We start from the raw sequence: 25,365 nt of genomic DNA on the forward strand, positions 1-25,365 counted from the left end.
TATTCCTCACCAGCCTGACGTAGTGTGCTCCAGAGATCTCAGTGACAGCTCGAAAAGAGAAGTGACGATAGCTTGCGCCATTCGCTTGCTCGCACTTTGCTCTGTAGGGTGGGCCTACTTCATGAAAGCAAGGCATGAGAGAAGAAATGCTTCTCTTGTCCTCACCACGAGCAGACACTTAAAGCAAACAAACTGTCTGAAGGACAGAGGCTTTTTAATTTCTTGTTTGATGACGGTCATGGAAAAGACAGCAATCATATTGCAGAACAGAGCAGCATGTACTGGCTAGCTGCCACTAACCCCTGGAGCCGTGTCAGAGGTGACTCTTGTGTGGCTCGTTGGTCTAGGGGTATGATTCTCGCTTAGGGTGCGAGAGGTCCCGGGTTCAAATCCCAGACGAGCCCTTTTTAGAGGTAAACATACAAACCCTACTAAAAATGCACTATGCCTGACTATTTCTCGTTATACTGGGTGCATTGTTGCACAACATATTTCTAACCTCAGAAGAAAAATGGATCACCATGCTTTATCTGCCTACCTGCTTAGTCTCAGTGTGTCCCAGGTGATGCTTTCCCAAGCTGTACTCGCTGGCATTTAGGCATCAGATATTTGCCTGTCGATGCCTGCACAAGTGAGTTTTGAATACGTCTAATTGCAAGCATGTTGGATGATATCTCTGAGGTTTTCACACTTGTTCTGCACATTCTGAGCCGCTGCTGATACAGCAGAATAGAAGTAGGGTGAAGACTTGAGAGAAACTTTCCTCTAACAGTAGAAACCACCAAGGTAGTTTCTGTAGTGTAGTGGTCATCACGTTCGCCTAACACGCGAAAGGTCCCCGGTTCGAGACCGGGCAGAAACACTGTGCATTGGATTCTTTTTTTGTGCACACTCTAAAACCTTATTATCTCAATGCAAGTTTAAGAAGAGGTGGTCTTTGAACACAGTGAGCCGCAAGAATTTTTCTTTTACCTTTGCAGACGAAACAAAGTTATCTCCATCGATCATCTGGGGGATGTTCTGGGGCCTATTTTTATTTTGTTTAAGCTATGTTGTATTGTTGGGGCCTTTACACCTGTGACATTGCTGTGAACGTTGTAAGTGGAAACGTTGGCAGGTGCAGACAGAAAAGTCAGAACTAAGCACACCCTGAGCCGTCAGGATGGCCGAGTGGTCTAAGGCGCCAGACTCAAGAGAGCTTGATCTTCAGTGATGCTGAGCCTTCTGGTCTCCTCATGGAGGCGTGGGTTCAAATCCCACTTCTGACAGTTCCCTTTTACACCCTTAAGTCTTCCTAATTTTTGCAGTGCATTCCCCAGACACACCACAATATTTACAGGAACCTGTAATAAATAAAGAGAAATCCACCAGGCTGGGCCCTCAATCACAATTCCATGTATTTCTGAAAGGGACACCTCAGGCACACCTTCCATTACATTTGCACTCCATCACAGTAACTGCCATGCTGGGTTTCGAAATAAGCAGTTGATCCCATCATTTGTTGTGAGGCTCTCCTGCCACCTTTTGGGCAGAGAAGGCACTGTCCCTGCAACAACACAGGCAGACATGTTCAACAGGGCTTCCTGGTTATGTGGGAGAAGCAGATTGCCAATGGTCCCCCCTTGCAAATTCTAATTTACATAAGGAAGACAGAGAGGTATCTGGGAGTAGGCACTACACACGGACATTGCACTCCCTCTTGTGATTTGCAGCCAATTCTAGATTGAGGCAGGAGGAAAGGAGGAGACTCGCCCAACAATGGCCATACTGGGAAGTCAGCCACTCTGGGTCTCCCAGGTGAATGTTTCAGTCCTGTGAGCCACTCATATAAATCTCGCCTGATCTCGCCTGATCGAGCGCTGAGCGAGCGCGTTTGAATCCAAATATCAAACACCTCTTTCTCAGGCGCAAGAAATGGTGGGCCCTTCATTGCTTCTGGTGTGGAAGTCTATGGAGCAAGGGTCCAGGACTTGCAGAGGAGTACAAGTGCCAGAAAGTGCTTGCTGTTCTCATCTGTGCCTTTTTACTGCTCACTGGCCGATAGGAGATTGGCTGCCCCCTTCCTTGCTGGAGTGAAAAAACAACAACTTGAGAGAAAACATGACTTTGTGTGGCTCACTTATAGGGAGACGAGCCAAATAGCCCTGCTGTTTTCAGAAAGACGCTTCAGTAATTGTTCAAAATGTCTCCTGGCCACTCTGGCTCGTTGGTCTAGGGGTATGATTCTCGCTTTGGGTGCGAGAGGTCCCGGGTTCAAATCCCGGACGAGCCCATCCTGTGGAATTTTTCAGGCTGCTTGTCATATAGGAGCCTTTCTTCTTTTCAATGCTATAAGACGCTGTGTATGTCGAGAAGGTTCCTTACCCTGCACGCTATTTTCCACTTTTGACATGATAAAGGAGTGCAGGACTTCGTTGCAACTGCTTTTCTGGGCTGGACCAGCAGTGTAGGAACATTACATGCAAAGTGTTTTTCTAGTGTCATTTCAGGATATGGTTTCAAAATCGCCTCATGGGAAAAAAGTGGTCCTCATTCCAAAGAAAGAGAGACCGGGTAAGGAGAGCCCAACTTTGAGCTTCAAGGACGTTGGCCCTTAGTCTGTGCATTCCAACCCAATACATGCCAACAAGATTCCTGAGGTAGTGTCTGTTTCTGTAGTGTAGTGGTTATCACATTCGCCTTACACGCGAAAGGTCCCTGGTTCGAGACCGGGCAGAAACAGCAGCTTGCTGTTTTTCACAGTGTTTGCATTTACTGGCTCACTTTATAGGAAAGCTGAGATAATAGAGGCTGTCTATTCCTCACCAGCCTGACGTAGTGTGCTCCAGAGATCTCAGTGACAGCTCGAAAAGAGAAGTGACGATAGCTTGCGCCATTCGCTTGCTCGCACTTTGCTCTGTAGGGTGGGCCTACTTCATGAAAGCAAGGCATGAGAGAAGAAATGCTTCTCTTGTCCTCACCACGAGCAGACACTTAAAGCAAACAAACTGTCTGAAGGACAGAGGCTTTTTAATTTCTTGTTTGATGACGGTCATGGAAAAGACAGCAATCATATTGCAGAACAGAGCAGCATGTACTGGCTAGCTGCCACTAACCCCTGGAGCCGTGTCAGAGGTGACTCTTGTGTGGCTCGTTGGTCTAGGGGTATGATTCTCTCTTAGGGTGCGAGAGGTCCCGGGTTCAAATCCCAGACGAGCCCTTTTTAGAGGTAAACATACAAACCCTACTAAAAATGCACTATGCCTGACTATTTCTCGTTATACTGGGTGCATTGTTGCACAACATATTTCTAACCTCAGAAGAAAAATGGATCACCATGCTTTATCTGCCTACCTGCTTAGTCTCAGTGTGTCCCAGGTGATGCGTTCCCAAGCTGTACTCGCTGGCATTTAGGCATCAGATATTTGCCTGTCGATGCCTGCACAAGTGAGTTTTGAATACGTCTAATTGCAAGCATGTTGGATGATATCTCTGAGGTTTTCACACTTGTTCTGCACATTCTGAGCCGCTGCTGATACAGCAGAATAGAAGTAGGGTGAAGACTTGAGAGAAACTTTCCTCTAACAATAGAAACCACCAAGGTAGTTTCTGTAGTGTAGTAGTCATCAGGTTCGCCTAACACGCGAAAGGTCCCCGGTTCGAGACCGGGCAGAAACACTGTGCATTGGATTCTTTTTTTGTGCACACTCTAAAACCTTATTATCTCAATGCAAGTTTAAGAAGAGGTGGTCTTTGAACACAGTGAGCCGCGAGAATTTTTTTTTACCTTTGCAGACGAAACAAAGTTATCTCCATCGATCATCTGGGGGATGTTCTGGGGCCTATTTTTATTTTGTTTAATCTATGTTGTATTGTTGGGGCCTTTACACCTGTGACATTGCTGTGAACGTTGTAAGTGGAAACGTTGGCAGGTGCAGACAGAAAAGTCAGAACTAAGCACACCCTGAGCCGTCAGGATGGCCGAGTGGTCTAAGGCGCCAGACTCAAGAGAGCTTGATCTTCAGTGATGCTGAGCCTTCTGGTCTCCTCATGGAGGCGTGGGTTCAAATCCCACTTCTGACAGTTCCCTTTTACACCCTTAAGTCTTCCTAATTTTTGCAGTGCATTCCCCAGACACACCACAATATTTACAGGAACCTGTAATAAATAAAGAGAAATCCACCAGGCTGGGCCCTCAATCACAATTCCATGTATTTCTGAAAGGGACACCTCAGGCACACCTTCCATTACATTTGCACTCCATCACAGTAACTGCCATGCTGGGTTTCGAAATAAGCAGTTGATCCCATCATTTGTTGTGAGGCTCTCCTGCCACCTTTTGGGCAGAGAAGGCACTGTCCCTGCAACAACACAGGCAGACATGTTCAACAGGGCTTCCTGGTTATGTGGGAGGAGCAGATTGCCAATGGTCCCCCCTTGCAAATTCTAATTTACATAAGGAAGACAGAGAGGTAGCTGGGAGTAGGCACTACACACGGACATTGCACTCCCTCTTGTGATTTGCAGCCAATTCTAGATTGAGGCAGGAGGAAAGGAGGAGACTCGCCCAACAATGGCCATACTGGGAAGTCAGCCACTCTGGGTCTCCCAGGTGAATGTTTCAGGCCTGTGAGCCACTTATATAAATCTCGCCTGATCTCGCCTGATCGAGCGCTGAGCGAGCGCGTTTGAATCCAAATATCAAACACCTCTTTCTCAGGCTCAAGAAATGGTGGGCCCTTCATTGCTTCTGGTGTGGAAGTCTATGGAGCAAGGGTCCAGGACTTGCAGAGGAGTACAAGTGCCAGAAAGTGCTTGCTGTTCTCATCTGTGCCTTTTTACTGCTCACCGGCCGATAGGAGATTGGCTGCCCCCTTCCTTGCTGGAGTGAAAAAACAACAACTTGAGAGAAAACATGACTTTGTTTGGCTCACTTATAGGGAGACGAGCCAAATAGCCCTGCTGTTTTCAGAAAGACGCTTCAGTAATTGTTCAAAATGTCTCCTGGCCACTCTGGCTCGTTGGTCTAGGGGTATGATTCTCGCTTTGGGTGCGAGAGGTCCCGGGTTCAAATCCCGGACGAGCCCATCCTGTGGAATTTTTCAGGCTGCTTGTCATATAGGAGCCTTTCTTCTTTTCAATGCTATAAGACGCTGTGTATGTCGAGAAGGTTCCTTACCCTGCACGCTATTTTCCACTTTTGACATGATAAAGGAGTGCAGGACTTCGTTGCAACTGCTTTTCTGGGCTGGACCAGCAGTGTAGGAACATTACATGCAAAGTGTTTTTCTAGTGTCATTTCAGGATATGGTTTCAAAATCGCCTCATGGGAAAAAAGTGGTCCTCATTCCAAAGAAAGAGAGACCGGGTAAGGAGAGCCCAACTTTGAGCTTCAAGGACGTTGGCCCTTAGTCTGTGCATTCCAACCCAATACATGCCAACAAGATTCCTGAGGTAGTGTCTGTTTCTGTAGTGTAGTGGTTATCACATTCGCCTTACACGCGAAAGGTCCCTGGTTCGAGACCGGGCAGAAACAGCAGCTTGCTGTTTTTCACAGTGTTTGCATTTACTGGCTCACTTTATAGGAAAGCTGAGATAATAGAGGCTGTCTATTCCTCACCAGCCTGACGTAGTGTGCTCCAGAGATCTCAGTGACAGCTCGAAAAGAGAAGTGACGATAGCTTGCGCCATTCGCTTGCTCGCACTTTGCTCTGTAGGGTGGGCCTACTTCATGAAAGCAAGGCATGAGAGAAGAAATGCTTCTCTTGTCCTCACCACGAGCAGACACTTAAAGCAAACAAACTGTCTGAAGGACAGAGGCTTTTTAATTTCTTGTTTGATGACGGTCATGGAAAAGACAGCAATCATATTGCAGAACAGAGCAGCATGTACTGGCTAGCTGCCACTAACCCCTGGAGCCGTGTCAGAGGTGACTCTTGTGTGGCTCGTTGGTCTAGGGGTATGATTCTCGCTTAGGGTGCGAGAGGTCCCGGGTTCAAATCCCAGACGAGCCCTTTTTAGAGGTAAACATACAAACCCTACTAAAAATGCACTATGCCTGACTATTTCTCGTTATACTGGGTGCATTGTTGCACAACATATTTCTAACCTCAGAAGAAAAATGGATCACCATGCTTTATCTGCCTACCTGCTTAGTCTCAGTGTGTCCCAGGTGATGCGTTCCCAAGCTGTACTCGCTGGCATTTAGGCATCAGATATTTGCCTGTCGATGCCTGCACAAGTGAGTTTTGAATACGTCTAATTGCAAGCATGTTGGATGATATCTCTGAGGTTTTCACACTTGTTCTGCACATTCTGAGCCGCTGCTGATACAGCAGAATAGAAGTAGGGTGAAGACTTGAGAGAAACTTTCCTCTAACAATAGAAACCACCAAGGTAGTTTCTGTAGTGTAGTAGTCATCAGGTTCGCCTAACACGCGAAAGGTCCCCGGTTCGAGACCGGGCAGAAACACTGTGCATTGGATTCTTTTTTTTGTGCACACTCTAAAACCTTATTATCTCAATGCAAGTTTAAGAAGAGGTGGTCTTTGAACACAGTGAGCCGCGAGAATTTTTTTTTACCTTTGCAGACGAAACAAAGTTATCTCCATCGATCATCTGGGGGATGTTCTGGGGCCTATTTTTATTTTGTTTAAGCTATGTTGTATTGTTGGGGCCTTTACACCTGTGACATTGCTGTGAACGTTGTAAGTGGAAACGTTGGCAGGTGCAGACAGAAAAGTCAGAACTAAGCACACCCTGAGCCGTCAGGATGGCCGAGTGGTCTAAGGCGCCAGACTCAAGAGAGCTTGATCTTCAGTGATGCTGAGCCTTCTGGTCTCCTCATGGAGGCGTGGGTTCAAATCCCACTTCTGACAGTTCCCTTTTACACCCTTAAGTCTTCCTAATTTTTGCAGTGCATTCCCCAGACACACCACAATATTTACAGGAACCTGTAATAAATAAAGAGAAATCCACCAGGCTGGGCCCTCAATCACAATTCCATGTATTTCTGAAAGGGACACCTCAGGCACACCTTCCATTACATTTGCACTCCATCACAGTAACTGCCATGCTGGGTTTCGAAATAAGCAGTTGATCCCATCATTTGTTGTGAGGCTCTCCTGCCACCTTTTGGGCAGAGAAGGCACTGTCCCTGCAACAACACAGGCAGACATGTTCAACAGGGCTTCCTGGTTATGTGGGAGGAGCAGATTGCCAATGGTCCCCCCTTGCAAATTCTAATTTACATAAGGAAGACAGAGAGGTAGCTGGGAGTAGGCACTACACACGGACATTGCACTCCCTCTTGTGATTTGCAGCCAATTCTAGATTGAGGCAGGAGGAAAGGAGGAGACTCGCCCAACAATGGCCATACTGGGAAGTCAGCCACTCTGGGTCTCCCAGGTGAATGTTTCAGGCCTGTGAGCCACTTATATAAATCTCGCCTGATCTCGCCTGATCGAGCGCTGAGCGAGCGCGTTTGAATCCAAATATCAAACACCTCTTTCTCAGGCTCAAGAAATGGTGGGCCCTTCATTGCTTCTGGTGTGGAAGTCTATGGAGCAAGGGTCCAGGACTTGCAGAGGAGTACAAGTGCCAGAAAGTGCTTGCTGTTCTCATCTGTGCCTTTTTACTGCTCACCGGCCGATAGGAGATTGGCTGCCCCCTTCCTTGCTGGAGTGAAAAAACAACAACTTGAGAGAAAACATGACTTTGTTTGGCTCACTTATAGGGAGACGAGCCAAATAGCCCTGCTGTTTTCAGAAAGACGCTTCAGTAATTGTTCAAAATGTCTCCTGGCCACTCTGGCTCGTTGGTCTAGGGGTATGATTCTCGCTTTGGGTGCGAGAGGTCCCGGGTTCAAATCCCGGACGAGCCCATCCTGTGGAATTTTTCAGGCTGCTTGTCATATAGGAGCCTTTCTTCTTTTCAATGCTATAAGACGCTGTGTATGTCGAGAAGGTTCCTTACCCTGCACGCTATTTTCCACTTTTGACATGATAAAGGAGTGCAGGACTTCGTTGCAACTGCTTTTCTGGGCTGGACCAGCAGTGTAGGAACATTACATGCAAAGTGTTTTTCTAGTGTCATTTCAGGATATGGTTTCAAAATCGCCTCATGGGAAAAAAGTGGTCCTCATTCCAAAGAAAGAGAGACCGGGTAAGGAGAGCCCAACTTTGAGCTTCAAGGACGTTGGCCCTTAGTCTGTGCATTCCAACCCAATACATGCCAACAAGATTCCTGAGGTAGTGTCTGTTTCTGTAGTGTAGTGGTTATCACATTCGCCTTCCACGCGAAAGGTCCCTGGTTCGAGACCGGGCAGAAACAGCAGCTTGCTGTTTTTCACAGTGTTTGCATTTACTGGCTCACTTTATAGGAAAGCTGAGATAATAGAGGCTGTCTATTCCTCACCAGCCTGACGTAGTGTGCTCCAGAGATCTCAGTGACAGCTCGAAAAGAGAAGTGACGATAGCTTGCGCCATTCGCTTGCTCGCACTTTGCTCTGTAGGGTGGGCCTACTTCATGAAAGCAAGGCATGAGAGAAGAAATGCTTCTCTTGTCCTCACCACGAGCAGACACTTAAAGCAAACAAACTGTCTGAAGGACAGAGGCTTTTTAATTTCTTGTTTGATGACGGTCATGGAAAAGACAGCAATCATATTGCAGAACAGAGCAGCATGTACTGGCTAGCTGCCACTAACCCCTGGAGCCGTGTCAGAGGTGACTCTTGTGTGGCTCGTTGGTCTAGGGGTATGATTCTCGCTTAGGGTGCGAGAGGTCCCGGGTTCAAATCCCAGACGAGCCCTTTTTAGAGGTAAACATACAAACCCTACTAAAAATGCACTATGCCTGACTATTTCTCGTTATACTGGGTGCATTGTTGCACAACATATTTCTAACCTCAGAAGAAAAATGGATCACCATGCTTTATCTGCCTACCTGCTTAGTCTCAGTGTGTCCCAGGTGATGCTTTCCCAAGCTGTACTCGCTGGCATTTAGGCATCAGATATTTGCCTGTCGATGCCTGCACAAGTGAGTTTTGAATACGTCTAATTGCAAGCATGTTGGATGATATCTCTGAGGTTTTCACACTTGTTCTGCACATTCTGAGCCGCTGCTGATACAGCAGAATAGAAGTAGGGTGAAGACTTGAGAGAAACTTTCCTCTAACAGTAGAAACCACCAAGGTAGTTTCTGTAGTGTAGTGGTCATCACGTTCGCCTAACACGCGAAAGGTCCCCGGTTCGAGACCGGGCAGAAACACTGTGCATTGGATGCTTTTTTTGTGCACACTCTAAAACCTTATTATCTCAATGCAAGTTTAAGAAGAGGTGGTCTTTGAACACAGTGAGCCGCGAGAATTTTTTTTTACCTTTGCAGACGAAACAAAGTTATCTCCATCGATCATCTGGGGGATGTTCTGGGGCCTATTTTTATTTTGTTTAAGCTATGTTGTATTGTTGGGGCCTTTACACCTGTGACATTGCTGTGAACGTTGTAAGTGGAAACGTTGGCAGGTGCAGACAGAAAAGTCAGAACTAAGCACACCCTGAGCCGTCAGGATGGCCGAGTGGTCTACGGCGCCAGACTCAAGAGAGCTTGATCTTCAGTGATGTTGAGCCTTCTGGTCTCCTCATGGAGGCGTGGGTTCAAATCCCACTTCTGACAGTTCCCTTTTACACCCTTAAGTCTTCCTAATTTTTGCAGTGCATTCCCCAGACACACCACAATATTTACAGGAACCTGTAATAAATAAAGAGAAATCCACCAGGCTGGGCCCTCAATCACAATTCCATGTATTTCTGAAAGGGACACCTCAGGCACACCTTCCATTACATTTGCACTCCATCACAGTAACTGCCATGCTGGGTTTCGAAATAAGCAGTTGATCCCATCATTTGTTGTGAGTCTCTCCTGCCACCTTTTTGGCAGAGAAGGCACTGTCCCTGCAACAACACAGGCAGACATGTTCAACAGGGCTTCCTGGTTATGTGGGAGGAGCAGATTGCCAATGGTCCCCCCTTGCAAATTCTAATTTACATAAGGAAGACAGAGAGGTAGCTGGGAGTAGGCACTACACACGGACATTGCACTCCCTCTTGTGATTTGCAGCCAATTCTAGATTGAGGCAGGAGGAAAGGAGGAGACTCGCCCAACAATGGCCATACTGGGAAGTCAGCCACTCTGGGTCTCCCAGGTGAATGTTTCAGGCCTGTGAGCCACTCATATAAATCTCGCCTGATCGAGCCTGATCGAGCGCTGAGCGAGCGCGTTTGAATCCAAATATCAAACACCTCTTTCTCAGGCGCAAGAAATGGTGGGCCCTTCATTGCTTCTGGTGTGGAAGTCTATGGAGCAAGGGTCCAGGACTTGCAGAGGAGTACAAGTGCCAGAAAGTGCTTGCTGTTCTCATCTGTGCCTTTTTACTGCTCACTGGCCGATAGGAGATTGGCTGCCCCCTTCCTTGCTGGAGTGAAAAAACAACAACTTGAGAGAAAACATGACTTTGTGTGGCTCACTTATAGGGAGACGAGCCAAATAGCCCTGCTGTTTTCAGAAAGACGCTTCAGTAATTGTTCAAAATGTCTCCTGGCCACTCTGGCTCGTTGGTCTAGGGGTATGATTCTCGCTTTGGGTGCGAGAGGTCCCGGGTTCAAATCCCGGACGAGCCCATCCTGTGGAATTTTTCAGGCTGCTTGTCATATAGGAGCCTTTCTTCTTTTCAATGCTATAAGACGCTGTGTATGTCGAGAAGGTTCCTTACCCTGCACGCTATTTTCCACTTTTGACATGATAAAGGAGTGCAGGACTTCGTTGCAACTGCTTTTCTGGGCTGGACCAGCAGTGTAGGAACATTACATGCAAAGTGTTTTTCTAGTGTCATTTCAGGATATGGTTTCAAAATCGCCTCATGGGAAAAAAGTGGTCCTCATTCCAAAGAAATAGAGACCGGGTAAGGAGAGCCCAACTTTGAGCTTCAAGGACGTTGGCCCTTAGTCTGTGCATTCCAACCCAATACATGCCAACAAGATTCCTGAGGTAGTGTCTGTTTCTGTAGTGTAGTGGTTATCACATTCGCCTTACACGCGAAAGGTCCCTGGTTCGAGACCGGGCAGAAACAGCAGCTTGCTGTTTTTCACAGTGTTTGCATTTACTGGCTCACTTTATAGGAAAGCTGAGATAATAGAGGCTGTCTATTCCTCACCAGCCTGACGTAGTGTGCTCCAGAGATCTCAGTGACAGCTCGAAAAGAGAAGTGACGATAGCTTGCGCCATTCGCTTGCTCGCACTTTGCTCTGTAGGGTGGGCCTACTTCATGAAAGCAAGGCATGAGAGAAGAAATGCTTCTCTTGTCCTCACCACGAGCAGACACTTAAAGCAAACAAACTGTCTGAAGGACAGAGGCTTTTTAATTTCTTGTTTGATGACGGTCATGGAAAAGACAGCAATCATATTGCAGAACAGAGCAGCATGTACTGGCTAGCTGCCACTAACCCCTGGAGCCGTGTCAGAGGTGACTCTTGTGTGGCTCGTTGGTCTAGGGGTATGATTCTCGCTTAGGGTGCGAGAGGTCCCGGGTTCAAATCCCAGACGAGCCCTTTTTAGAGGTAAACATACAAACCCTACTAAAAATGCACTATGCCTGACTATTTCTCGTTATACTGGGTGCATTGTTGCACAACATATTTCTAACCTCAGAAGAAAAATGGATCACCATGCTTTATCTGCCTACCTGCTTAGTCTCAGTGTGTCCCAGGTGATGCTTTCCCAAGCTGTACTCGCTGGCATTTAGGCATCAGATATTTGCCTGTCGATGCCTGCACAAGTGAGTTTTGAATACGTCTAATTGCAAGCATGTTGGATGATATCTCTGAGGTTTTCACACTTGTTCTGCACATTCTGAGCCGCTGCTGATACAGCAGAATAGAAGTAGGGTGAAGACTTGAGATAAACTTTCCTCTAACAGTAGAAACAACAAAGGTAGTTTCTGTAGTGTAGTGGTCATCACGTTCGCCTAACACGCGAAAGGTCCCCGGTTCGAGACCGGGCAGAAACACTGTGCATTGGATGCTTTTTTGTGCACACTCTAAAACCTTATTATCTCAATGCAAGTTTAAGAAGAGGTGGTCTTTGAACACAGTGAGCCGCGAGAATTTTTTTTTACCTTTGCAGACGAAACAAAGTTATCTCCATCGATCATCTGGGGGATGTTCTGGGGCCTATTTTTATTTTGTTTAAGCTATGTTGTATTGTTGGGGCCTTTACACCTGTGACATTGCTGTGAACGTTGTAAGTGGAAACGTTGGCAGGTGCAGACAGAAAAGTCAGAACTAAGTACACCCTGAGCCGTCAGGATGGCCGAGTGGTCTAAGGCGCCAGACCCAAGAGAGCTTGATCTTCAGTGATGCTGAGCCTTCTGGTCTCCTCATTGAGGCGTGGGTTCAAATCCCACTTCTGACAGTTCCCTTTTACACCCTTAAGTCTTCCTAATTTTTGCAGTGCATTCCCCAGACACACCACAATATTTACAGGAACCTGTAATAAATAAAGAGAAATCCACCAGGCTGGGCCCTCAATCACAATTCCATGTATTTCTGAAAGGGACACCTCAGGCACACCTTCCATTACATTTGCACTCCATCACAGTAACTGCCATGCTGGGTTTCGAAATAAGCAGTTGATCCCATCATTTGTTGTGAGGCTCTCCTGCCACCTTTTGGGCAGAGAAGGCACTGTCCCTGCAACAACACAGGCAGACATGTTCAACAGGGCTTCCTGGTTATGTGGGAGAAGCAGATTGCCAATGGTCCCCCCTTGCAAATTCTAATTTACATAAGGAAGACAGAGAGGTATCTGGGAGTAGGCACTACACACGGACATTGCACTCCCTCTTGTGATTTGCAGCCAATTCTAGATTGAGGCAGGAGGAAAGGAGGAGACTCGCCCAACAATGGCCATACTGGGAAGTCAGCCACTCTGGGTCTCCCAGGTGAATGTTTCAGGCCTGTGAGCCACTCATATAAATCTCGCCTGATCTCGCCTGATCGAGCGCTGAGCGAGCGCGTTTGAATCCAAATATCAAACACCTCTTTCTCAGGCGCAAGAAATGGTGGGCCCTTCATTGCTTCTGGTGTGGAAGTCTATGGAGCAAGGGTCCAGGACTTGCAGAGGAGTACAAGTGCCAGAAAGTGCTTGCTGTTCTCATCTGTGCCTTTTTACTGCTCACTGGCCGATAGGAGATTGGCTGCCCCCTTCCTTGCTGGAGTGAAAAAACAACAACTTGAGAGAAAACATGACTTTGTGTGGCTCACTTATAGGGAGACGAGCCAAATAGCCCTGCTGTTTTCAGAAAGACGCTTCAGTAATTGTTCAAAATGTCTCCTGGCCACTCTGGCTCGTTGGTCTAGGGGTATGATTCTCGCTTTGGGTGCGAGAGGTCCCGGGTTCAAATCCCGGACGAGCCCATCCTGTGGAATTTTTCAGGCTGCTTGTCATATAGGAGCCTTTCTTCTTTTCAATGCTATAAGACGCTGTGTATGTCGAGAAGGTTCCTTACCCTGCACGCTATTTTCCACTTTTGACATGATAAAGGAGTGCAGGACTTCGTTGCAACTGCTTTTCTGGGCTGGACCAGCAGTGTAGGAACATTACATGCAAAGTGTTTTTCTAGTGTCATTTCAGGATATGGTTTCAAAATCGCCTCATGGGAAAAAAGTGGTCCTCATTCCAAAGAAAGAGAGACCGGGTAAGGAGAGCCCAACTTTGAGCTTCAAGGACGTTGGCCCTTAGTCTGTGCATTCCAACCCAATACATGCCAACAAGATTCCTGAGGTAGTGTCTGTTTCTGTAGTGTAGTGGTTATCACATTCGCCTTACACGCGAAAGGTCCCTGGTTCGAGACCGGGCAGAAACAGCAGCTTGCTGTTTTTCACAGTGTTTGCATTTACTGGCTCACTTTATAGGAAAGCTGAGATAATAGAGGCTGTCTATTCCTCACCAGCCTGACGTAGTGTGCTCCAGAGATCTCAGTGACAGCTCGAAAAGAGAAGTGACGATAGCTTGCGCCATTCGCTTGCTCGCACTTTGCTCTGTAGGGTGGGCCTACTTCATGAAAGCAAGGCATGAGAGAAGAAATGCTTCTCTTGTCCTCACCACGAGCAGACACTTAAAGCAAACAAACTGTCTGAAGGACAGAGGCTTTTTAATTTCTTGTTTGATGACGGTCATGGAAAAGACAGCAATCATATTGCAGAACAGAGCAGCATGTACTGGCTAGCTGCCACTAACCCCTGGAGCCGTGTCAGAGGTGACTCTTGTGTGGCTCGTTGGTCTAGGGGTATGATTCTCGCTTAGGGTGCGAGAGGTCCCGGGTTCAAATCCCAGACGAGCCCTTTTTAGAGGTAAACATACAAACCCTACTAAAAATGCACTATGCCTGACTATTTCTCGTTATACTGGGTGCATTGTTGCACAACATATTTCTAACCTCAGAAGAAAAATGGATCACCATGCTTTATCTGCCTACCTGCTTAGTCTCAGTGTGTCCCAGGTGATGCGTTCCCAAGCTGTACTCGCTGGCATTTAGGCATCAGATATTTGCCTGTCGATGCCTGCACAAGTGAGTTTTGAATACGTCTAATTGCAAGCATGTTGGATGATATCTCTGAGGTTTTCACACTTGTTCTGCACATTCTGAGCCGCTGCTGATACAGCAGAATAGAAGTAGGGTGAAGACTTGAGAGAAACTTTCCTCTAACAATAGAAACCACCAAGGTAGTTTCTGTAGTGTAGTAGTCATCAGGTTCGCCTAACACGAGAAAGGTCCCCGGTTCGAGACCGGGCAGAAACACTGTGCATTGGATTCTTTTTTTGTGCACACTCTAAAACCTTATTATCTCAATGCAAGTTTAAGAAGAGGTGGTCTTTGAACACAGTGAGCCGCGAGAATTTTTTTTTACCTTTGCAGACGAAACAAAGTTATCTCCATCGATCATCTGGGGGATGTTCTGGGGCCTATTTTTATTTTGTTTAATCTATGTTGTATTGTTGGGGCCTTTACACCTGTGACATTGCTGTGAACGTTGTAAGTGGAAACGTTGGCAGGTGCAGACAGAAAAGTCAGAACTAAGCACACCCTGAGCCGTCAGGATGGCCGAGTGGTCTAAGGCGCCAGACTCAAGAGAGCTTGATCTTCAGTGATGCTGAGCCTTCTGGTCTCCTCATGGAGGCGTGGGTTCAAATCCCACTTCTGACAGTTCCCTTTTACACCCTTAAGTCTTCCTAATTTTTGCAGTGCATTCCCCAGACACACCACAATATTTACAGGAACCTGTAATAAATAAAGAGAAATCCACCAGGCTGGGCCCTCAATCACAATTCCATGTATTTCTGAAAGGGACACCTCAGGCACACCTTCCATTACATTTGCACTCCATCACAGTAACTGCCATGCTGGGTTTCGAAATAAGCAGTTGATCCCATCATTTGTTGTGAGGCTCTCCTGCCACCTTTTGGGCAGAGAAGGCACTGTCCCTGCAACAACACAGGCAGACATGTTCAACAGGGCTTCCTGGTTATGTGGGAGGAGCAGATTGCCAATGGTCCCCCCTTGCAAATTCTAATTTACATAAGGAAGACAGAGAGGTAGCTGGGAGTAGGCACTACACACGGACATTGCACTCCCTCTTGTGATTTGCAGCCAATTCTAGATTGAGGCAGGAGGAAAGGAGGAGACTCGCCCAACAATGGCCATACTGGGAAGTCAGCCACTCTGGGTCTCCCAGGTGAATGTTTCAGGCCTGTGAGCCACTTATATAAATCTCGCCTGATCTCGCCTGATCGAGCGCTGAGCGAGCGCGTTTGAATCCAAATATCAAACACCTCTTTCTCAGGCTCAAGAAATGGTGGGCCCTTCATTGCTTCTGGTGTGGAAGTCTATGGAGCAAGGGTCCAGGACTTGCAGAGGAGTACAAGTGCCAGAAAGTGCTTGCTGTTCTCATCTGTGCCTTTTTACTGCTCACCGGCCGATAGGAGATTGGCTGCCCCCTTCCTTGCTGGAGTGAAAAAACAACAACTTGAGAGAAAACATGACTTTGTTTGGCTCACTTATAGGGAGACGAGCCAAATAGCCCTGCTGTTTTCAGAAAGACGCTTCAGTAATTGTTCAAAATGTCTCCTGGCCACTCTGGCTCGTTGGTCTAGGGGTATGATTCTCGCTTTGGGTGCGAGAGGTCCCGGGTTCAAATCCCGGACGAGCCCATCCTGTGGAATTTTTCAGGCTGCTTGTCATATAGGAGCCTTTCTTCTTTTCAATGCTATAAGACGCTGTGTATGTCGAGAAGGTTCCTTACCCTGCACGCTATTTTCCACTTTTGACATGATAAAGGAGTGCAGGACTTCGTTGCAACTGCTTTTCTGGGCTGGACCAGCAGTGTAGGAACATTACATGCAAAGTGTTTTTCTAGTGTCATTTCAGGATATGGTTTCAAAATCGCCTCATGGGAAAAAAGTGGTCCTCATTCCAAAGAAAGAGAGACCGGGTAAGGAGAGCCCAACTTTGAGCTTCAAGGACGTTGGCCCTTAGTCTGTGCATTCCAACCCAATACATGCCAACAAGATTCCTGAGGTAGTGTCTGTTTCTGTAGTGTAGTGGTTATCACATTCGCCTTCCACGCGAAAGGTCCCTGGTTCGAGACCGGGCAGAAACAGCAGCTTGCTGTTTTTCACAGTGTTTGCATTTACTGGCTCACTTTATAGGAAAGCTGAGATAATAGAGGCTGTCTATTCCTCACCAGCCTGACGTAGTGTGCTCCAGAGATCTCAGTGACAGCTCGAAAAGAGAAGTGACGATAGCTTGCGCCATTCGCTTGCTCGCACTTTGCTCTGTAGGGTGGGCCTACTTCATGAAAGCAAGGCATGAGAGAAGAAATGCTTCTCTTGTCCTCACCACGAGCAGACACTTAAAGCAAACAAACTGTCTGAAGGACAGAGGCTTTTTAATTTCTTGTTTGATGACGGTCATGGAAAAGACAGCAATCATATTGCAGAACAGAGCAGCATGTACTGGCTAGCTGCCACTAACCCCTGGAGCCGTGTCAGAGGTGACTCTTGTGTGGCTCGTTGGTCTAGGGGTATGATTCTCGCTTAGGGTGCGAGAGGTCCCGGGTTCAAATCCCAGACGAGCCCTTTTTAGAGGTAAACATACAAACCCTACTAAAAATGCACTATGCCTGACTATTTCTCGTTATACTGGGTGCATTGTTGCACAACATATTTCTAACCTCAGAAGAAAAATGGATCACCATGCTTTATCTGCCTACCTGCTTAGTCTCAGTGTGTCCCAGGTGATGCTTTCCCAAGCTGTACTCGCTGGCATTTAGGCATCAGATATTTGCCTGTCGATGCCTGCACAAGTGAGTTTTGAATACGTCTAATTGCAAGCATGTTGGATGATATCTCTGAGGTTTTCACACTTGTTCTGCACATTCTGAGCCGCTGCTGATACAGCAGAATAGAAGTAGGGTGAAGACTTGAGAGAAACTTTCCTCTAACAGTAGAAACCACCAAGGTAGTTTCTGTAGTGTAGTGGTCATCACGTTCGCCTAACACGCGAAAGGTCCCCGGTTCGAGACCGGGCAGAAACACTGTGCATTGGATGCTTTTTTTGTGCACACTCTAAAACCTTATTATCTCAATGCAAGTTTAAGAAGAGGTGGTCTTTGAACACAGTGAGCCGCGAGAATTTTTTTTTACCTTTGCAGACGAAACAAAGTTATCTCCATCGATCATCTGGGGGATGTTCTGGGGCCTATTTTTATTTTGTTTAAGCTATGTTGTATTGTTGGGGCCTTTACACCTGTGACATTGCTGTGAACGTTGTAAGTGGAAACGTTGGCAGGTGCAGACAGAAAAGTCAGAACTAAGCACACCCTGAGCCGTCAGGATGGCCGAGTGGTCTACGGCGCCAGACTCAAGAGAGCTTGATCTTCAGTGATGTTGAGCCTTCTGGTCTCCTCATGGAGGCGTGGGTTCAAATCCCACTTCTGACAGTTCCCTTTTACACCCTTAAGTCTTCCTAATTTTTGCAGTGCATTCCCCAGACACACCACAATATTTACAGGAACCTGTAATAAATAAAGAGAAATCCACCAGGCTGGGCCCTCAATCACAATTCCATGTATTTCTGAAAGGGACACCTCAGGCACACCTTCCATTACATTTGCACTCCATCACAGTAACTGCCATGCTGGGTTTCGAAATAAGCAGTTGATCCCATCATTTGTTGTGAGTCTCTCCTGCCACCTTTTTGGCAGAGAAGGCACTGTCCCTGCAACAACACAGGCAGACATGTTCAACAGGGCTTCCTGGTTATGTGGGAGGAGCAGATTGCCAATGGTCCCCCCTTGCAAATTCTAATTTACATAAGGAAGACAGAGAGGTAGCTGGGAGTAGGCACTACACACGGACATTGCACTCCCTCTTGTGATTTGCAGCCAATTCTAGATTGAGGCAGGAGGAAAGGAGGAGACTCGCCCAACAATGGCCATACTGGGAAGTCAGCCACTCTGGGTCTCCCAGGTGAATGTTTCAGGCCTGTGAGCCACTCATATAAATCTCGCCTGATCGAGCCTGATCGAGCGCTGAGCGAGCGCGTTTGAATCCAAATATCAAACACCTCTTTCTCAGGCGCAAGAAATGGTGGGCCCTTCATTGCTTCTGGTGTGGAAGTCTATGGAGCAAGGGTCCAGGACTTGCAGAGGAGTACAAGTGCCAGAAAGTGCTTGCTGTTCTCATCTGTGCCTTTTTACTGCTCACTGGCCGATAGGAGATTGGCTGCCCCCTTCCTTGCTGGAGTGAAAAAACAACAACTTGAGAGAAAACATGACTTTGTGTGGCTCACTTATAGGGAGACGAGCCAAATAGCCCTGCTGTTTTCAGAAAGACGCTTCAGTAATTGTTCAAAATGTCTCCTGGCCACTCTGGCTCGTTGGTCTAGGGGTATGATTCTCGCTTTGGGTGCGAGAGGTCCCGGGTTCAAATCCCGGACGAGCCCATCCTGTGGAATTTTTCAGGCTGCTTGTCATATAGGAGCCTTTCTTCTTTTCAATGCTATAAGACGCTGTGTATGTCGAGAAGGTTCCTTACCCTGCACGCTATTTTCCACTTTTGACATGATAAAGGAGTGCAGGACTTCGTTGCAACTGCTTTTCTGGGCTGGACCAGCAGTGTAGGAACATTACATGCAAAGTGTTTTTCTAGTGTCATTTCAGGATATGGTTTCAAAATCGCCTCATGGGAAAAAAGTGGTCCTCATTCCAAAGAAATAGAGACCGGGTAAGGAGAGCCCAACTTTGAGCTTCAAGGACGTTGGCCCTTAGTCTGTGCATTCCAACCCAATACATGCCAACAAGATTCCTGAGGTAGTGTCTGTTTCTGTAGTGTAGTGGTTATCACATTCGCCTTACACGCGAAAGGTCCCTGGTTCGAGACCGGGCAGAAACAGCAGCTTGCTGTTTTTCACAGTGTTTGCATTTACTGGCTCACTTTATAGGAAAGCTGAGATAATAGAGGCTGTCTATTCCTCACCAGCCTGACGTAGTGTGCTCCAGAGATCTCAGTGACAGCTCGAAAAGAGAAGTGACGATAGCTTGCGCCATTCGCTTGCTCGCACTTTGCTCTGTAGGGTGGGCCTACTTCATGAAAGCAAGGCATGAGAGAAGAAATGCTTCTCTTGTCCTCACCACGAGCAGACACTTAAAGCAAACAAACTCACTGAAGGACAGAGGCTTTTTAATTTCTTGTTTGATGACGGTCATGGAAAAGACAGCAATCATATTGCAGAACAGAGCAGCATGTACTGGCTAGCTGCCACTAACCCCTGGAGCCGTGTCAGAGGTGACTCTTGCGTGGCTCGTTGGTCTAGGGGTATGATTCTCGCTTAGGGTGCGAGAAGTCCCGGGTTCAAATCCCAGACGAGCCCTTTTTAGAGGTAAACATACAAACCCTACTAAAAATGCACTATGCCTGACTATTTCTCGTTATACTGGGTGCATTGTTGCACAACATATTTCTAACCTCAGAAGAAAAATGGATCACCATGCTTTATCTGCCTACCTGCTTAGTCTCAGTGTGTCCCAGGTGATGCTTTCCCAAGCTGTACTCGCTGGCATTTAGGCATCAGATATTTGCCTGTCGATGCCTGCACAAGTGAGTTTTGAATACGTCTAATTGCAAGCATGTTGGATGATATCTCTGAGGTTTTCACACTTGTTCTGCACATTCTGAGCCGCTGCTGATACAGCAGAATAGAAGTAGGGTGAAGGCTTGAGAGAAACTTTCCTCTAACAGTAGAAAGCACCAAGGTAGTTTCTGTAGTGTAGTGGTCATCACGTTCGCCTAACACGCGAAAGGTCCCCGGTTCGAGACCGGGCAGAAACACTGTGCATTGGATGCTTTTTTGTGCACACTCTAAAACCTTATTATCTCAATGCAAGTTTAAGAAGAGGTGGTCTTTGAACACAGTGAGCCGCGAGAATTTTTTTTTACCTTTGCAGACGAAACAAAGTTATCTCCATCGATCATCTGGGGGATGTTCTGGGGCCTATTTTTATTTTGTGTGAGCTATGTTGTATTGTTGGGGCCTTTACACCTGTGACATTTCTGTGAACGTTGTAAGTGGAAACGTTGGCAGGTGCAGACAGAAAAGTCAGAACTAAGTACACCCTGAGCCGTCAGGATGGCCGAGTGGTCTAAGGCGCCAGACCCAAGAGAGCTTGATCTTCAGTGATGCTGAGCCTTCTGGTCTCCTCATTGAGGCGTGGGTTCAAATCCCACTTCTGACAGTTCCCTTTTACACCCTTAAGTCTTCCTAATTTTTGCAGTGCATTCCCCAGACACACCACAATATTTACAGGAACCTGTAATAAATAAAGAGAAATCCACCAGGCTGGGCCCTCAATCACAATTCCATGTATTTCTGAAAGGGACACCTCAGGCACACCTTCCATTACATTTGCACTCCATCACAGTAACTGCCATGCTGGGTTTCGAAATAAGCAGTTGATCCCATCATTTGTTGTGAGGCTCTCCTGCCACCTTTTGGGCAGAGAAGGCACTGTCCCTGCAACAACACAGGCAGACATGTTCAACAGGGCTTCCTGGTTATGTGGGAGGAGCAGATTGCCAATGGTCCCCCCTTGCAAATTCTAATTTACATAAGGAAGACAGAGAGGTAGCTGGGAGTAGGCACTACACACGGACATTGCACTCCCTCTTGTGATTTGCAGCCAATTCTAGATTGAGGCAGGAGGAAAGGAGGAGACTCGCCCAACAATGGCCATACTGGGAAGTCAGCCACTCTGGGTCTCCCAGGTGAATGTTTCAGGCCTGTGAGCCACTCATATAAATCTCGCCTGATCTCGCCTGATCGAGCGCTGAGCGAGCGCGTTTGAATCCAAATATCAAACACCTCTTTCTCAGGCGCAAGAAATGGTGGGCCCTTCATTGCTTCTGGTGTGGAAGTCTATGGAGCAAGGGTCCAGGACTTGCAGAGGAGTACAAGTGCCAGAAAGTGCTTGCTGTTCTCATCTGTGCTTTTTTACTGCTCACTGGCCGATAGGAGATTGGCTGCCCCCTTCCTTGCTGGAGTGAAAAAACAACAACTTGAGAGAAAACATGACTTTGTGTGGCTCACTTATAGGGAGACGAGCCAAATAGCCCTGCTGTTTTCAGAAAGACGCTTCAGTAATTGTTCAAAATGTCTCCTGGCCACTCTGGCTCGTTGGTCTAGGGGTATGATTCTTGCTTTGGGTGCGAGAGGTCCCGGGTTCAAATCCCGGACGAGCCCATCCTGTGGAATTTTTCAGGCTGCTTGTCATATAGGAGCCTTTCTTCTTTTCAATGCTATAAGACGCTGTGTATGTCGAGAAGGTTCCTTACCCTGCACGCTATTTTCCACTTTTGACATGATAAAGGAGTGCAGGACTTCGTTGCAACTGCTTTTCTGGGCTGGACCAGCAGTGTAGGAACATTACATGCAAAGTGTTTTTCTAGTGTCATTTCAGGATATGGTTTCAAAATCGCCTCATGGGAAAAAAGTGGTCCTCATTCCAAAGAAAGAGAGACCGGGTAAGGAGAGCCCAACTTTGAGCTTCAAGGACGTTGGCCCTTAGTCTGTGCATTCCAACCCAATACATGCCAACAAGATTCCTGAGGTAGTGTCTGTTTCTGTAGTGTAGTGGTTATCACATTCGCCTTACACGCGAAAGGTCCCTGGTTCGAGACCGGGCAGAAACAGCAGCTTGCTGTTTTTCACAGTGTTTGCATTTACTGGCTCACTTTATAGGAAAGCTGAGATAATAGAGGCTGTCTATTCCTCACCAGCCTGACGTAGTGTGCTCCAGAGATCTCAGTGACAGCTCGAAAAGAGAAGTGACGATAGCTTGCGCCATTCGCTTGCTCGCACTTTGCTCTGTAGGGTGGGCCTACTTCATGAAAGCAAGGCATGAGAGAAGAAATGCTTCTCTTGTCCTCACCACGAGCAGACACTTAAAGCAAACAAACTGTCTGAAGGACAGAGGCTTTTTAATTTCTTGTTTGATGACGGTCATGGAAAAGACAGCAATCATATTGCAGAACAGAGCAGCATGTACTGGCTAGCTGCCACTAACCCCTGGAGCCGTGTCAGAGGTGACTCTTGTGTGGCTCGTTGGTCTAGGGGTATGATTCTCGCTTAGGGTGCGAGAGGTCCCGGGTTCAAATCCCAGACGAGCCCTTTTTAGAGGTAAACATACAAACCCTACTAAAAATGCACTATGCCTGACTATTTCTCGTTATACTGGGTGCATTGTTGCACAACATATTTCTAACCTCAGAAGAAAAATGGATCACCATGCTTTATCTGCCTACCTGCTTAGTCTCAGTGTGTCCCAGGTGATGCTTTCCCAAGCTGTACTCGCTGGCATTTAGGCATCAGATATTTGCCTGTCGATGCCTGCACAAGTGAGTTTTGAATACGTCTAATTGCAAGCATGTTGGATGATATCTCTGAGGTTTTCACACTTGTTCTGCACATTCTGAGCCGCTGCTGATACAGCAGAATAGAAGTAGGGTGAAGACTTGAGAGAAACTTTCCTCTAACAGTAGAAACCACCAAGGTAGTTTCTGTAGTGTAGTGGTCATCACGTTTGCCTAACACGCGAAAGGTCCCCGGTTCGAGACCGGGCAGAAACACTGTGCATTGGATTCTTTTTTTGTGCACACTCTAAAACCTTATTATCTCAATGCAAGTTTAAGAAGAGGTGGTCTTTGAACACAGTGAGCCGCGAGAATTTTTCTTTTACCTTTGCAGACGAAACAAAGTTATCTCCATCGATCATCTGGGGGATGTTCTGGGGCCTATTTTTATTTTGTTTAAGCTATGTTGTATTGTTGGGGCCTTTACACCTGTGACATTGCTGTGAACGTTGTAAGTGGAAACGTTGGCAGGTGCAGACAGAAAAGTCAGAACTAAGCACACCCTGAGCCGTCAGGATGGCCGAGTGGTCTAAGGCGCCAGACTCAAGAGAGCTTGATCTTCAGTGATGCTGAGCCTTCTGGTCTCCTCATGGAGGCGTGGGTTCAAATCCCACTTCTGACAGTTCCCTTTTACACCCTTAAGTCTTCCTAATTTTTGCAGTGCATTCCCCAGACACACCACAATATTTACAGGAACCTGTAATAAATAAAGGGAAATCCACCAGGCTGGGCCCTCAATCACAATTCCATGTATTTCAGAAAGGGACACCTCAGGCACACCTTCCATTACATTTGCACTCCATCACAGTAACTGCCATGCTGGGTTTCGAAATAAGCAGTTGATCCCATCATTTGTTGTGAGGCTCTCCTGCCACCTTTTGGGCAGAGAAGGCACTGTCCCTGCAACAACACAGGCAGACATGTTCAACAGGGCTTCCTGGTTATGTGGGAGGAGCAGATTGCCAATGGTCCCCCCTTGCAAATTCTAATTTACATAAGGAAGACAGAGAGGTAGCTGGGAGTAGGCACTACACACGGACATTGCACTCCCTCTTGTGATTTGCAGCCAATTCTAGATTGAGGCAGGAGGAAAGGAGGAGACTCGCCCAACAATGGCCATACTGGGAAGTCAGCCACTCTGGGTCTCCCAGGTGAATGTTTCAGGCCTGTGAGCCACTCATATAAATCTCGCCTGATCTCGCCTGATCGAGCGCTGAGCGAGCGCGTTTGAATCCAAATATCAAACACCTCTTTCTCAGGCGCAAGAAATGGTGGGCCCTTCATTGCTTCTGGTGTGGAAGTCTATGGAGCAAGGGTCCAGGACTTGCAGAGGAGTACAAGTGCCAGAAAGTGCTTGCTGTTCTCATCTGTGCCTTTTTACTGCTCACTGGCCGATAGGAGATTGGCTGCCCCCTTCCTTGCTGGAGTGAAAAAACAACAACTTGAGAGAAAACATGACTTTGTGTGGCTCACTTATAGGGAGACGAGCCAAATAGCCCTGCTGTTTTCAGAAAGACGATTCAGTAATTGTTCAAAATGTCTCCTGGCCACTCTGGCTCGTTGGTCTAGGGGTATGATTCTCGCTTTGGGTGCGAGAGGTCCCAGGTTCAAATCCCGGACGAGCCCATCCTGTGGAATTTTTCAGGCTGCTTGTCATATAGGAGCCTTTCTTCTTTTCAATGCTATAAGACGCTGTGTATGTCGAGAAGGTTCCTTACCCTGCACGCTATTTTCCACTTTTGACATGATAAAGGAGTGCAGGACTTCGTTGCAACTGCTTTTCTGGGCTGGACCAGCAGTGTAGGAACATTACATGCAAAGTGTTTTTCTAGTGTCATTTCAGGATATGGTTTCAAAATCGCCTCATGGGAAAAAAGTGGTCCTCATTCCAAAGAAAGAGAGACCGGGTAAGGAGAGCCCAACTTTGAGCTTCAAGGACGTTGGCCCTTAGTCTGTGCATTCCAACCCAATACATGCCAACAAGATTCCTGAGGTAGTGTCTGTTTCTGTAGTGTAGTGGTTATCACATTCGCCTTACACGCGAAAGGTCCCTGGTTCGAGACCGGGCAGAAACAGCAGCTTGCTGTTTTTCACAGTGTTTGCATTTACTGGCTCACTTTATAGGAAAGCTGAGATAATAGAGGCTGTCTATTCCTCACCAGCCTGACGTAGTGTGCTCCAGAGATCTCAGTGACAGCTCGAAAAGAGAAGTGACGATAGCTTGCGCCATTCGCTTGCTCGCACTTTGCTCTGTAGGGTGGGCCTACTTCATGAAAGCAAGGCATGAGAGAAGAAATGCTTCTCTTGTCCTCACCACGAGCAGACACTTAAAGCAAACAAACTGTCTGAAGGACAGAGGCTTTTTAA

At 47.1% G+C, this 25,365-nt stretch overlaps 41 non-coding genes across 41 annotated transcripts; all 41 read left to right on the forward strand.

Moving 5' to 3' along the window:
* Positions 1-332: 332 nt before the first annotated feature.
* On the forward strand, positions 333-404 carry TRNAP-AGG (transfer RNA proline (anticodon AGG)). The gene has a single exon. It is a non-coding gene; the product is annotated as a tRNA-Pro (tRNA).
* Positions 405-789: 385 nt separating this feature from the next.
* TRNAV-AAC (transfer RNA valine (anticodon AAC)) lies at positions 790-862 on the forward strand. Its single transcript has one exon. It is a non-coding gene; the product is annotated as a tRNA-Val (tRNA).
* Positions 863-1,156: 294 nt separating this feature from the next.
* TRNAL-CAA (transfer RNA leucine (anticodon CAA)) lies at positions 1,157-1,268 on the forward strand. The gene is made up of 2 exons: positions 1,157-1,194; positions 1,223-1,268. It is a non-coding gene; the product is annotated as a tRNA-Leu (tRNA).
* A 932-nt stretch (positions 1,269-2,200) lies between these two features.
* On the forward strand, positions 2,201-2,272 carry TRNAP-UGG (transfer RNA proline (anticodon UGG)). The gene has a single exon. It is a non-coding gene; the product is annotated as a tRNA-Pro (tRNA).
* Positions 2,273-2,648: 376 nt separating this feature from the next.
* Positions 2,649-2,721, forward strand: TRNAV-UAC (transfer RNA valine (anticodon UAC)). The gene has a single exon. It is a non-coding gene; the product is annotated as a tRNA-Val (tRNA).
* Positions 2,722-3,584: 863 nt separating this feature from the next.
* Positions 3,585-3,657, forward strand: TRNAV-AAC (transfer RNA valine (anticodon AAC)). The gene has a single exon. It is a non-coding gene; the product is annotated as a tRNA-Val (tRNA).
* Positions 3,658-3,950: 293 nt separating this feature from the next.
* On the forward strand, positions 3,951-4,062 carry TRNAL-CAA (transfer RNA leucine (anticodon CAA)). Its single transcript has 2 exons — positions 3,951-3,988; positions 4,017-4,062. It is a non-coding gene; the product is annotated as a tRNA-Leu (tRNA).
* Positions 4,063-4,994: 932 nt separating this feature from the next.
* On the forward strand, positions 4,995-5,066 carry TRNAP-UGG (transfer RNA proline (anticodon UGG)). Its single transcript has one exon. It is a non-coding gene; the product is annotated as a tRNA-Pro (tRNA).
* Positions 5,067-5,442: 376 nt separating this feature from the next.
* TRNAV-UAC (transfer RNA valine (anticodon UAC)) lies at positions 5,443-5,515 on the forward strand. Its single transcript has one exon. It is a non-coding gene; the product is annotated as a tRNA-Val (tRNA).
* Positions 5,516-5,921: 406 nt separating this feature from the next.
* On the forward strand, positions 5,922-5,993 carry TRNAP-AGG (transfer RNA proline (anticodon AGG)). Its single transcript has one exon. It is a non-coding gene; the product is annotated as a tRNA-Pro (tRNA).
* Positions 5,994-6,378: 385 nt separating this feature from the next.
* On the forward strand, positions 6,379-6,451 carry TRNAV-AAC (transfer RNA valine (anticodon AAC)). The gene has a single exon. It is a non-coding gene; the product is annotated as a tRNA-Val (tRNA).
* A 294-nt stretch (positions 6,452-6,745) lies between these two features.
* TRNAL-CAA (transfer RNA leucine (anticodon CAA)) lies at positions 6,746-6,857 on the forward strand. The gene is made up of 2 exons: positions 6,746-6,783; positions 6,812-6,857. It is a non-coding gene; the product is annotated as a tRNA-Leu (tRNA).
* A 932-nt stretch (positions 6,858-7,789) lies between these two features.
* TRNAP-UGG (transfer RNA proline (anticodon UGG)) lies at positions 7,790-7,861 on the forward strand. Its single transcript has one exon. It is a non-coding gene; the product is annotated as a tRNA-Pro (tRNA).
* A 376-nt stretch (positions 7,862-8,237) lies between these two features.
* TRNAG-UCC (transfer RNA glycine (anticodon UCC)) lies at positions 8,238-8,310 on the forward strand. The gene has a single exon. It is a non-coding gene; the product is annotated as a tRNA-Gly (tRNA).
* Positions 8,311-8,716: 406 nt separating this feature from the next.
* On the forward strand, positions 8,717-8,788 carry TRNAP-AGG (transfer RNA proline (anticodon AGG)). The gene has a single exon. It is a non-coding gene; the product is annotated as a tRNA-Pro (tRNA).
* Positions 8,789-9,173: 385 nt separating this feature from the next.
* On the forward strand, positions 9,174-9,246 carry TRNAV-AAC (transfer RNA valine (anticodon AAC)). Its single transcript has one exon. It is a non-coding gene; the product is annotated as a tRNA-Val (tRNA).
* A 293-nt stretch (positions 9,247-9,539) lies between these two features.
* TRNAL-CAA (transfer RNA leucine (anticodon CAA)) lies at positions 9,540-9,651 on the forward strand. The gene is made up of 2 exons: positions 9,540-9,577; positions 9,606-9,651. It is a non-coding gene; the product is annotated as a tRNA-Leu (tRNA).
* A 932-nt stretch (positions 9,652-10,583) lies between these two features.
* Positions 10,584-10,655, forward strand: TRNAP-UGG (transfer RNA proline (anticodon UGG)). The gene has a single exon. It is a non-coding gene; the product is annotated as a tRNA-Pro (tRNA).
* A 376-nt stretch (positions 10,656-11,031) lies between these two features.
* TRNAV-UAC (transfer RNA valine (anticodon UAC)) lies at positions 11,032-11,104 on the forward strand. Its single transcript has one exon. It is a non-coding gene; the product is annotated as a tRNA-Val (tRNA).
* Positions 11,105-11,510: 406 nt separating this feature from the next.
* Positions 11,511-11,582, forward strand: TRNAP-AGG (transfer RNA proline (anticodon AGG)). The gene has a single exon. It is a non-coding gene; the product is annotated as a tRNA-Pro (tRNA).
* Positions 11,583-11,967: 385 nt separating this feature from the next.
* Positions 11,968-12,040, forward strand: TRNAV-AAC (transfer RNA valine (anticodon AAC)). The gene has a single exon. It is a non-coding gene; the product is annotated as a tRNA-Val (tRNA).
* Positions 12,041-12,332: 292 nt separating this feature from the next.
* TRNAL-CAA (transfer RNA leucine (anticodon CAA)) lies at positions 12,333-12,444 on the forward strand. Its single transcript has 2 exons — positions 12,333-12,370; positions 12,399-12,444. It is a non-coding gene; the product is annotated as a tRNA-Leu (tRNA).
* Positions 12,445-13,376: 932 nt separating this feature from the next.
* On the forward strand, positions 13,377-13,448 carry TRNAP-UGG (transfer RNA proline (anticodon UGG)). The gene has a single exon. It is a non-coding gene; the product is annotated as a tRNA-Pro (tRNA).
* A 376-nt stretch (positions 13,449-13,824) lies between these two features.
* Positions 13,825-13,897, forward strand: TRNAV-UAC (transfer RNA valine (anticodon UAC)). Its single transcript has one exon. It is a non-coding gene; the product is annotated as a tRNA-Val (tRNA).
* Positions 13,898-14,303: 406 nt separating this feature from the next.
* TRNAP-AGG (transfer RNA proline (anticodon AGG)) lies at positions 14,304-14,375 on the forward strand. Its single transcript has one exon. It is a non-coding gene; the product is annotated as a tRNA-Pro (tRNA).
* A 751-nt stretch (positions 14,376-15,126) lies between these two features.
* On the forward strand, positions 15,127-15,238 carry TRNAL-CAA (transfer RNA leucine (anticodon CAA)). The gene is made up of 2 exons: positions 15,127-15,164; positions 15,193-15,238. It is a non-coding gene; the product is annotated as a tRNA-Leu (tRNA).
* A 932-nt stretch (positions 15,239-16,170) lies between these two features.
* TRNAP-UGG (transfer RNA proline (anticodon UGG)) lies at positions 16,171-16,242 on the forward strand. Its single transcript has one exon. It is a non-coding gene; the product is annotated as a tRNA-Pro (tRNA).
* A 376-nt stretch (positions 16,243-16,618) lies between these two features.
* Positions 16,619-16,691, forward strand: TRNAG-UCC (transfer RNA glycine (anticodon UCC)). The gene has a single exon. It is a non-coding gene; the product is annotated as a tRNA-Gly (tRNA).
* A 406-nt stretch (positions 16,692-17,097) lies between these two features.
* On the forward strand, positions 17,098-17,169 carry TRNAP-AGG (transfer RNA proline (anticodon AGG)). Its single transcript has one exon. It is a non-coding gene; the product is annotated as a tRNA-Pro (tRNA).
* A 385-nt stretch (positions 17,170-17,554) lies between these two features.
* On the forward strand, positions 17,555-17,627 carry TRNAV-AAC (transfer RNA valine (anticodon AAC)). The gene has a single exon. It is a non-coding gene; the product is annotated as a tRNA-Val (tRNA).
* Positions 17,628-17,920: 293 nt separating this feature from the next.
* Positions 17,921-18,032, forward strand: TRNAL-CAA (transfer RNA leucine (anticodon CAA)). The gene is made up of 2 exons: positions 17,921-17,958; positions 17,987-18,032. It is a non-coding gene; the product is annotated as a tRNA-Leu (tRNA).
* Positions 18,033-18,964: 932 nt separating this feature from the next.
* On the forward strand, positions 18,965-19,036 carry TRNAP-UGG (transfer RNA proline (anticodon UGG)). Its single transcript has one exon. It is a non-coding gene; the product is annotated as a tRNA-Pro (tRNA).
* Positions 19,037-19,412: 376 nt separating this feature from the next.
* On the forward strand, positions 19,413-19,485 carry TRNAV-UAC (transfer RNA valine (anticodon UAC)). The gene has a single exon. It is a non-coding gene; the product is annotated as a tRNA-Val (tRNA).
* Positions 19,486-19,891: 406 nt separating this feature from the next.
* Positions 19,892-19,963, forward strand: TRNAP-AGG (transfer RNA proline (anticodon AGG)). The gene has a single exon. It is a non-coding gene; the product is annotated as a tRNA-Pro (tRNA).
* Positions 19,964-20,348: 385 nt separating this feature from the next.
* Positions 20,349-20,421, forward strand: TRNAV-AAC (transfer RNA valine (anticodon AAC)). The gene has a single exon. It is a non-coding gene; the product is annotated as a tRNA-Val (tRNA).
* Positions 20,422-20,713: 292 nt separating this feature from the next.
* Positions 20,714-20,825, forward strand: TRNAL-CAA (transfer RNA leucine (anticodon CAA)). The gene is made up of 2 exons: positions 20,714-20,751; positions 20,780-20,825. It is a non-coding gene; the product is annotated as a tRNA-Leu (tRNA).
* A 1,380-nt stretch (positions 20,826-22,205) lies between these two features.
* On the forward strand, positions 22,206-22,278 carry TRNAV-UAC (transfer RNA valine (anticodon UAC)). The gene has a single exon. It is a non-coding gene; the product is annotated as a tRNA-Val (tRNA).
* A 406-nt stretch (positions 22,279-22,684) lies between these two features.
* Positions 22,685-22,756, forward strand: TRNAP-AGG (transfer RNA proline (anticodon AGG)). The gene has a single exon. It is a non-coding gene; the product is annotated as a tRNA-Pro (tRNA).
* A 385-nt stretch (positions 22,757-23,141) lies between these two features.
* TRNAV-AAC (transfer RNA valine (anticodon AAC)) lies at positions 23,142-23,214 on the forward strand. The gene has a single exon. It is a non-coding gene; the product is annotated as a tRNA-Val (tRNA).
* A 294-nt stretch (positions 23,215-23,508) lies between these two features.
* On the forward strand, positions 23,509-23,620 carry TRNAL-CAA (transfer RNA leucine (anticodon CAA)). The gene is made up of 2 exons: positions 23,509-23,546; positions 23,575-23,620. It is a non-coding gene; the product is annotated as a tRNA-Leu (tRNA).
* Positions 23,621-25,000: 1,380 nt separating this feature from the next.
* TRNAV-UAC (transfer RNA valine (anticodon UAC)) lies at positions 25,001-25,073 on the forward strand. Its single transcript has one exon. It is a non-coding gene; the product is annotated as a tRNA-Val (tRNA).
* The last annotated feature ends 292 nt before the right edge of the window (positions 25,074-25,365 follow it).

Source organism: Lissotriton vulgaris, chromosome 10 (assembly GCF_964263255.1).
Source record: "Lissotriton vulgaris chromosome 10, aLisVul1.2, whole genome shotgun sequence".
NCBI classification, from domain to species: domain Eukaryota; kingdom Metazoa; phylum Chordata; class Amphibia; order Caudata; family Salamandridae; genus Lissotriton; species Lissotriton vulgaris.